The following is a 10,111-nucleotide window of genomic DNA, read 5'->3' as shown; positions in this document are numbered from 1 at the left end:
GTGAATCAGTCTTCACATTGCGTGGGGTTGAAATTCTCCATATACAGAAGTTAAAACTTCTCTTCAAGTCTATTAAGCAAGAAATTTCTGGAAATATTTGCTTTAGTATTAAACCAAAAGCCATCAAGTTCATTACATCTTCTAGACAAATTTGAGGACTACTTTTCAAAAGCAAAATTCAGCACAGGATAATAAAGTCAATTACATATACTTAGACTCATTAAGCATACTAAATAGCTACAGATTTAATTCATCCTCAAATGACATATTTATGAAATAAAACTTCCAATTGAAGATGCCAGACTGATTGCATCAGAGTCTCCTCTTGTCTTTAAGGTGCCCTGGTCAGGACAGGAAATTACCAGCTCTGTTTATCACAGTCTAATAATGACACAGAGAAGGTCTAGATCTTCCGGTTGCATGACAGTTTAACACCTGTCTGGAACCTGGAAAACAAATTTGGGGGGGGGGGTAATTGGTTAAAAAGAGGTGGAGCAACTCTGTCCCAGAGGAGTCACAGAAAGGTCTCCCTGTCACACTGGGCTTCTAGCATGTGGGGAAAGAACTGGAATATCCTTCTCTCAAGAAGTAATACCTATGGAGGGATATGAAAATTGCATGGATGAGCCCATTCCATAGACATTTCTCCAAGTCCTCAGCCTGAGAAGTCTGTGGCCAATCAGCTGACCCAGCTCTTGACCAGGTCAGCTTTTTATGGTCTGGTGGACTGTGAGTGGGCCAAAGAGAACCGCAGGCCTTAGTGCCGAGCCCATAAAATGAAAGGAAACCCCACTCCCAGCCCACCAAAAAGGGAAGTTAAACACTCAGAGAAGCACTAGTGCTTTCTGGGAAAGAATTTCTCTAACATCCCCCAAACGAACCAGAATATCATTTTTGTGACTCAGAGGGACTTAAGAACACATACATCATGAGACAGGAGGCCGGGGACAAGGAGCTCTCGGGTATTAAAAATATAATTGCCATAATAAATTAAGAGATTGCTAAATAAATAATTACAAGTTGGATAAATGAAACTGTGAGAATATCATAGAAATTTGGAAATAAAAAGAAATGCAGCAAGCTAAACTTAATCATTCCAAGGGGAAAATAACTGTGTAAAAGGGAGACAAGCACATCTTAGAATGAGGACCCTCAGGACCACTGTGCACTAATGTGCCATGCATAGGACTTCTCCAACGAGGTTCAGCTTCTAAGACCAAATAGAAAGCATGAAACATGGAAAAGAGAATTTATGAAGGTACGCAGACATTAAAAGGTATAACCTTAAGAAAACACATCACAAGCACATCACAGGCCCAAACAGTGAAGGAAAGACAAGAGACAGGAGGACATTTGGAGATAACTTTCTTTTTCACGAAATCAACAAAAATACTTAGGAAGAAATAGGCAGCTCTCCAGTGCCTTAGCTGTGAAAAGAACCCACCCAAAGCAGTCAGCCCTTGGTAGGTGAAGCTTTCCCAGAGAAGAAAATATTCATTCTCCTCCTCATTTGTCCTTTCTAATTGGATTCCCGGGCCAGCTCAAGTCCCAGCTAGCACCTGCTGCCTCACAGCAACAGTTCCCATGTACGGGGACTTGGCTCAGGGTCTCTTGATCAGTGTGATTTTTTTTTCTCCCAGGCCAGGTATTAGAGTTCTAAGTGACTGTCACAAACACTAGTAGGACATATAAGACGATATGGTCTACTAGAAAACACTAATGCAAGCTTGCTCCTTTGTTAAATGAGATTAGGTATTTTCATAGAGAAAGGCATGTCTTGTTAAAAAAAATGCTTTATGAAAAACCTTTAACCATACTTGTAGAAATAAGGGTGATTTTGTAAAATCTTCACTTATTTTTAAAACAATGTAAATAGAAAAGTTCTATGGATGTTGCTAAATTCAAAGTTTTAATACAAACCCTTCCCTGGGGTAGATGGATAATGGATTGTTAAGTATGTGCCCCTTCTTTTTCAAATAAAGTTCACACGCGATCAGTGGGCAATTGTTTACTGGTGGGAAGTCTGTTGTGGAGAGTTGGTGTATGGCACTGGTGGGTTCTGCAAACCACGGGGCATCCCTCCTGCTCTCCTGCTGAAGGAGCTGGGCGGAGCCCTGTGTCGGAGGAGCTGCCCAGTGAATGAGCACAGGAGTCAGTCAGCCTTGTTACTCCTGAGATTTTTGGTTCATCCTCTTTTCTGTATGACACACAACACCTTGTGGCAAGATGTGCCTTCTCCAAAAAGGAGCAAAGAAGCTGGGGACTTTAGAGAAGCCCAAGTGCCGCAGTCTGGCTGGGTACAAAAATAACTGGGAGGTCAGGAGCCTCTTGAAGGTACAAACAGGAACTACTTTATTGCCCGAACCCCATGGGAACACTCTGGAACTCCACAGAAACTCCTTGAGAACTCAATGGGAACTCAACAGGAACTCCGCCAGAACTCAAAAGTAGCGGGCACCCGAGGTAGCAGGAGCCACTCCACTGCCGGACAGCAGAGGTTTATATACACAACTGAATACACAGCTTGTTTCAATTTAGCATCATCCAGTTACAGCAATCAGTCATTGTCTTAATAATTATACACAGCTTAACTTAATTATCATCATCTTAATAGCTCACTGGCGTTAATTCTCAACCACTCCTTCTGGCAAAATGCCAGGCGCCATCTTGACTTGGTTGTGGTTCTCAACACCCAGGAACCCTTTGCACCACTCAGAGCGCCCGTCTTTCCAAACAGAAAGAGCTTTGTTAGGAATCAGCATCCTTGGGTCAGCTGGGGCAGGTGGAGGAGCATATTACATGATGTATGTTTCTATTTATTTATTTTATTTATCTATTTATTTATTTTTCAGTACTGGGGATTGAACCCAGGAGTGTTTTCCCTCTGAGCTACATCCCCATCACCATCCCCAGCCTTTTTAATTTTTATTTTGAGACAGGGTCTCACCAAATTCCTGAGGCTGGCCTCAAACTTAAGACCCTCCTGCCTCAGCCTCCAGTCTCTGGGATTGATGGAGTGCTCCACCACACTGGGCTGGGAGCCTACATTTCTACTTATCCACAGGTACAGTATCCATCCTGCAAACTAAAGAATATTCTTGGTGGAAAAATGCCAACATTTAAAAAAAGGTAAGTTCAATTTCCACAAGGAGTATGAGTAGAAATTGAGTTCAAATAGTATAATAACTATGTATATATCAAGTGGTAATGAATATAAGTAGAAAATTGTAAAAATATTCATACCCACAACTTAATGCTATAATTATGTAAATATAATTAAACATAACTTTCTCGTTTCAGTGAAGCTTCATGAAGACATTGCATAGAAAAATTTGATAAAACAGGTGCTCAGAACACTGAGCAAGATATTGAGGTGATTATACACTTTCCTTAAAGTGCTCTAAGTTTCTTTCAGTAACTGTGACTTAATACACAAAATGATTTAGAAAATGATTAGGTATGATGGAATCCTGAATATCCAGGGATTGGAAGGTTGGTCCTGAGCATGTCTCTGAAATGCTGTGAACATCAGTTTCTTCTTCTGTGAAATGGTGATTAATAACACCTACATTCTGTAAGTTTATTTAATGTTAATTAGTGCCTTTGAATATTAAAGAGCCTGAAGATACTATTTAAACCATAAGGTTTAAAGAATTTTCTATTTGTCAATTAATAATGCAAGCACAGAGCAGAAGGACATTTATGCTATTCAACTAATAACCAGGTGCTGAATCATAGGAGCAAACAGTAAATTAGAGATGGGCAAAGTTCGATAAGTAACCAGGAGCTGCTGATCATGTATTATCTGAGAAGCAAAATAAAGATTTTGAGTTAATTCCCCATGAGCTGGGAAACCACTAGAGGATTGTGAACACAGAAATGACCCAATATGACTCACATTTTAACAAGTCTCCTCTGTATGCTCTATGGAAATTAGATTTTTATACTATTTAGTTTGGAAGCTCATGATATTGTACAAATAAGAAATAGTTGGATGGGAAAGTAGAAGCAAATATACTGAATATTGGGCAGTTCAGATTACATATGCATTTTAAAGTAGGGCTGATAAAATTTGCTCATGTGTGGAACTGAGAGGCAAGACAGATAACAGGAAAATATCATGTTACATTATTGTCACATGCTACTGAAACACTGGATTCCTGTTACCTGAGGGGGAGAAACCCGAAGTATATTTTTAGAGTGGAAAATCAAAAGCTCATACTGGGATATTTTTCTTTGAAAGATGCTTTTAGATGGATTGATCTCTCTCTCTCTCTCTCTCTCTCTCTCTCTCTCTCTCACACACACACACACACACACACACACACACCCCTTGTCAACCCTTGCAAAGTCTTCAATGTGCATCCTGGTAATTCTGTCACATGTAAGTTGACCAGAAAGAGCTGTTAAGACATGCCTCAAATATTGCCACCTCTGCATTTCAAACCATGACTAATCCATCCACATCCCGTATCTTCCAAGAGTCTCATGAACAGCTCTCAGAGCAAAGAGGAACTGTGACTGATCTTTGCCACAGTCTATGCTGCAAGATCTGCAAGCCACTGTCCCCACAGGAGTCCCCTGAGCTGTTCTCATGTTGCTACAGCTTGACTGAGTGAATGTTTTTATTGTCTCTGCTCCTTCCAGAATGGGCTGAATCAGGATCATACTCCTGTAGCCTGCACTGCAATATTATTGTCACCTTGTTACTGTCATGGACAGGAGCTTTTCCTGTGCGATGAGCATTGGGCTGTGGTAACTCTTCCATTGTTCATTTGTCACCATTGAGACAAGTGGCCTCTGACTCCTTCTATTTGTATTAACACCTCATATTGGATACTAGATTCATCTCACCAAGGACAACTTAAAATTCTAATGATCACTTTAAAATTCTTGACATAATAAAATTGTTCGTTCAGAGACACAGAAGGGACAAGTCCACATGGGGATATTTTCTTTCCTATCTAAAAACTAATACTACGTAAAGGTGAGGTCACCTTATTTTGACCAACTGCAATAAATCTCACTTGTGTGCATTGTGTGTGTCCAAGTGTGTTTGTGTGAGTGTGTATGTGATTGCGAAAATGGGTTCTTTTCTAATCTTCCTCCCATCCCTGTAGAGGGAAGATAATTGCATTTACCAATGATAATTTGATATTTCTCTGAAGCCAGCTCCCACTTGCTTCCCCTGTTACTTTCTGGTTTTCTTCTCCCACTCTCCCCCTTCTCTAGGGAAATTGTGAGGACTTATTGATAAAATTTTTATTTTCTGTCATAACGTGTCTATCTTAAGAATGTCTAGTTCAGATAAACAGCTGACGTTTGAAAAATGATCTAAAAGATTATTAAACTACAATTTTTTTTTTTGCTCAAAACACAGACCATATGAAAAAACAAACAAACCAATAAGAACAGCAAACGCAGCTGAGAAATGTAACCTAGTTCCTGCCTTGCTTGCTACTTTCCAGATCTCTGGTTGGAACAAAGAGTGAGAAACTCATAAACCTATTTTTAATAGTCTCTCTAAGTTTATGAATTTAAATTTTCATGAATTTTTTTATAAAATTATGCAGCTTTATATAATGGACCTAAACATACAGAAATTATTGGACAAATGAGAATGATCAAAGGAAAAGGCTCAGAGAATACTGGTTCTTTTCCACAATTTATTAGATAAAATTAATGCCAATATAAAATTCCAGTTTGTTCAATACCAGAGGTGAGATTTTCATGCTTTCAACTGTCTGAATTGCCTACGTTGGTTCTGAGATATTAATTAGTTAGTAGTTGTTTCACAAGTATTTCAGATGCTACATATGGCAACGTTGGGAAACCCCAAGCCTACCCTTCCATTTGACCCCAGCCTCATGTTTGAGTCCCCAAGGCCAGCCTCAATAAACTCAGAAAATACAGTCAGAGTTACTGATTTTACAAACCAAAACCGACAACAGATTACAATCAACCAAGGGAGTAGGACCACAGGGTGAGCCCAGGAGGCACCAGACAGGAGTGTCCAATTGTGCTTTGCCAATGAGTCACATGGATTGTGCTTCTTCCTCCTAGAATTCTGTGAGGCCATACATGTGGAATATTACCCACCGGGAAGTTCACCAAAGCTTCAGGCTGCACAGCTTTTCCCAGAGTCAAGTGGATATTGTCAACCACCAATGGAGCTGAACTGGGTCTCCAGCCCTTACAAAGTTTGGGCTGATACCATGTGGACAAAGTCTCCACCAAAAGTCACAGTGTTAGGATTCACTCTGTCCCAGCTTCAGCTTCCCAAAGAAACAAAGGCACTTTTATTAGAAGGACCCTTGCTCCTCTCCTGGAGCAAGCATTATGCTTTACTGAACAAATAGACAAAATTTTCTCTAAATAAAATTTTAATATTGGACCACTAACATTAGCTTAAAGTCAATTTATTCTTAAAAATTTAGAATGTGCAAATACTTTGGGGTGATTTTACATTTCTATTAATTTTATCACATATATTTAAGTTGTACAACATGATGTTAAAAGATATATTTAGTAAAAGAGTTACTATGGTGAAAAAAATTAGCATGTCCATCATCTCTCAGTGTTATCCATTTCCCTCCTTGTGCCAAGAGAGGTCATAATATTCTTGTTTATCAAAACTCCTGAATATGGTAGTGTACTATTTATTATTCACTCCAGTCCTGTTGTGCATTAGACACTTTGAATGGTTCATCCTCTGTACTTGCTACCATGTATCCTTATCATAATGCAATGTGACTTAGCCTTTAAGAGGAGGAACTCCTGCCACTTGCCACAGTAAGGATGAACTTGGAGGACAGTTGATGGTAAGTGAAATAATCCAGACACTCAAAGAAAAGTATTACATGACCTCACTTATATGGGCAATCCCCCCACACCAAAAAAAAAAAAAAAAAAAAAAAAACCTCAGGTATATGTGAATAGAAAATAAAACTGGTTATCAGTATCAGGATGATGTAATATTTACACACAAATCTAAAAACATATATGTACACATTAAAATACATATGTGCATATGTATACATGCATGGATGTGTATAATATATATATATATATATATATATATAACATATATATAATTTGTTATATGCAGTATAATACACATTTTATATGCTTCAGTTTAAGGTAAGAATTTTGGTATAAAATATGCATAATATGTTTAATGTGCTCAAAAAGCTAATTATATTTAAAGTTAAAATAACTGTTTATGATTTATTACATAACTACATATTATTTAATCACAATGTTGTTTACTAAGATTACAAATTATGTTACAAACCATATTTTTATAATGTAAGAGATTTAAAAGTCTAAAAAATATAAAAAAAAAGAAAACTATTAAAATTCTGGGCCAATATTAATAAATTTGTTACAATTAAAAATGAATGCAAATATTTTACTTTAAAATATTACTGTAAAATACAAAGAGCAAATAAAAGTTTTGTGTATGAAGTTACCAAGTTATCATATTCTGTAGCAAAATATTTCTCATATTTTACGAAGTTCATGTTCTGAATAACTTCTGTTTTAGTTTTCCCATAATTTTCCTTAAAATTAAAACAATTATAACATATTTATAGCTGTGCTGCTCAGCTAATTCCTCTTGATTTTGTTTTCCAAAACCAGACTTGGATTTTCTCTTCCCACGTGTTCATATGCACGTCAGAGTCTGTAGGATATTCTATTGGAGGTTATCTATAAGGTACAAAGATTTCCCACTAGCCATAAGATTGTTCAAGAAAGAAACAGAATGTTTTAAGTGCACAAAATACAAGTTCAATGAAGACCCAAACTTAAGATTCCAGGTCAGCAAAGGGGAGAGGGGGCCACCCTGGTGTGACAACTATAGTACACTATGCAGATGTCCCTTCAGAACTGGGACCCTCATTTTCCCTGCAGCCAGGAGCATCAGGTCTGAGCTCCCCTTGTCAAAGTATCTTGCCCACCCGAAGCAGCCTCTGCCAAGGATCCCATCTTTCTGAGCTCACCTGCATCCAACCGGGGAGTGCAGATGGCAGAGGCGTTACACTCAAACCCATATTTTCTAATTGTTTTATGCTCCATGTTTCTGATCTTGACTACTATCTATGAGTTCATAAGCATGTCTGAAGGCCAGGCTTTATAGATTCCAAATAGATATGCCCTAGTACTGATGGTCTTTTGGAAGACTTCAACTCAGACACTTGTTTCAAGGTACATCTCTGACCATTCTCCCACTCATGTCAATAAATATTGGGCTAAGCAAAAATGAATACGTAAGTAATCCTGAACTATTATGGGATTTTAAGCAATTAGTTCTTTAGGAATATGTTGCAACAATGCCAATATCATAAAAATATCCGTGTACCTAACGGGTCTTATAATTAATTCAGTGTCAATACTTCTTGTGATTGTGAGATACCGCAAAGCCTTTGTAATCAATAAAAATGTAAACTGATCATATGGACAGCATCGCTGACCACAGTGAGGCCCTTGATCATGCAGCAGAAGAGTCAAAGTTTTAAAAAGTTATGTCGTCAGGACTTGTCTCAAGTTTGAATCTTTACAGAAAAAAAATAAATTAACTGAAACTATACTTTGAAATCACTAAGATAAATGACCCAATTTCTTTCCTCAAATCAAATTAGGCAAATTTACAGCATCTGTCATGTGTTTATGTTTCTGCATCTCATACTGTGAAAACGCAGAGGTAGTGAAGGGGGTAGAGTTGAGTGGAATGGGCCAACGTTAAAAGCAGGAGCTTGGAAAAATAAAAAATGCATCAATTTCAACAGGCAAACAAAAATAACTCAGGAAAAACACAAAATGATTTCTTTATGATGACAACTTGCTTTTAGTGTTTGAATAAGTGAGGAGTAAGATTCAAGTTCATGAAAATAAGGCATCTTGATGTGAAACCAGAAAAATTAACATAAATTATAAAGAACAAATATGTCAGGATGGAAAGGAATGAATGTCAACTTTTAAGGAAACAAGATGAGTGATGAAATTGAAGCAACTGAGGGCACAGTTAATATTTTCTATTGGTCCTAGGCAGTAGAACTAGGGCATTAACAGAAAAAAGTAGGAATTGAGTCTGGTTTAACTGTCACATTAGCGTCACTCTGTGGCCTATTTTTTCCAACATTCACTCTGTAGGAGTAATAAGCAATCCCAAGAATCAATGTTTGCTTGCAGTATTAAGGCCATGTTGATGGTCAAGTCCCTTAGTGAAAGCTCATTCTTTTTAAAGTTTCAATAGGACCCAATCTAATAGAGTAATACCAAGGACAGAAATAAAATTCACAGAGTTTAGATTGTCTGTTGCTTACCCAAACCGCTTGTGCAGTATGAAGTACATACCACCAGGTATTATTAAATCATACTGAATATGAATATGAGTAGGGAATGCCAAGTACATTGACCCATGATACTTATTTCACTCATGTTTTATAGCTTTGATAATGATAAATTCAACATGCATGCACACATACACGCAAACAGTTAAGGTATGTCTTATATACTTGTAATGAAAAAATAAATTGATGCAACTTCTCTCGAAAGCTAGTAAAATATGTATGTATACACAATTTCTAGGAATTCCACCTAGAAATCTGCCCCTTGGGTGACGATGTCATGCATATGAACAATTATTTGTATAAGAATACTCAGCTACGTTTGTCAGCCCACATAGTAAAACTGAAATGATTCAGAGAAGATTAGCATGGCCCCTAGCAAGGATGATATGCAAATTCACACAACTTTCCATATTTTTACAGATAGATGATGGTAAAGGTACAGAGGGGTAATCAGGATGAAAAACTCATGTTTAGAGAACAGTGGTATAACCACAATTGACAACAATTAATTGTATATTTTAAGCTTCGTAACAGACATTTGAATACTCCCAACACACAAAAAAAATGATAAATGTTTGAGGTGATGAAACTATGCCAATTCAAATATTATACTGCATCTCATAAATATTTAGAATTATTATGTCATTAAAATGTAAAAAAATGATAAAAAGAAAAAAGGGCCATATTAGTACCTAAGTACTGATTCAGAAAATGACCATTTATCCATGCTTTCCAATAAAATACAAAACTCATATCTT

At 37.3% G+C, this 10,111-nt stretch overlaps 1 non-coding gene across 1 annotated transcript; it reads left to right on the top strand.

Moving 5' to 3' along the window:
* Positions 1 to 9,664: 9,664 nt before the first annotated feature.
* Positions 9,665 to 9,769, top strand: LOC124095504 (U6 spliceosomal RNA). Its single transcript, XR_006852502.1, has one exon. It is a non-coding gene; the product is annotated as a U6 spliceosomal RNA (small nuclear RNA).
* The last annotated feature ends 342 nt before the right edge of the window (positions 9,770 to 10,111 follow it).

Source organism: Marmota monax, unplaced genomic scaffold, assembly GCF_021218885.2.
Source record: "Marmota monax isolate L192 unplaced genomic scaffold, Marmota_monax_Labrador192_F-V1.1 WCK01_AAM20220418_F8-fsc00060, whole genome shotgun sequence".
Classification (NCBI taxonomy): domain Eukaryota; kingdom Metazoa; phylum Chordata; class Mammalia; order Rodentia; family Sciuridae; genus Marmota; species Marmota monax.
This window is presented reverse-complemented; position numbering and strand designations above follow the sequence as displayed.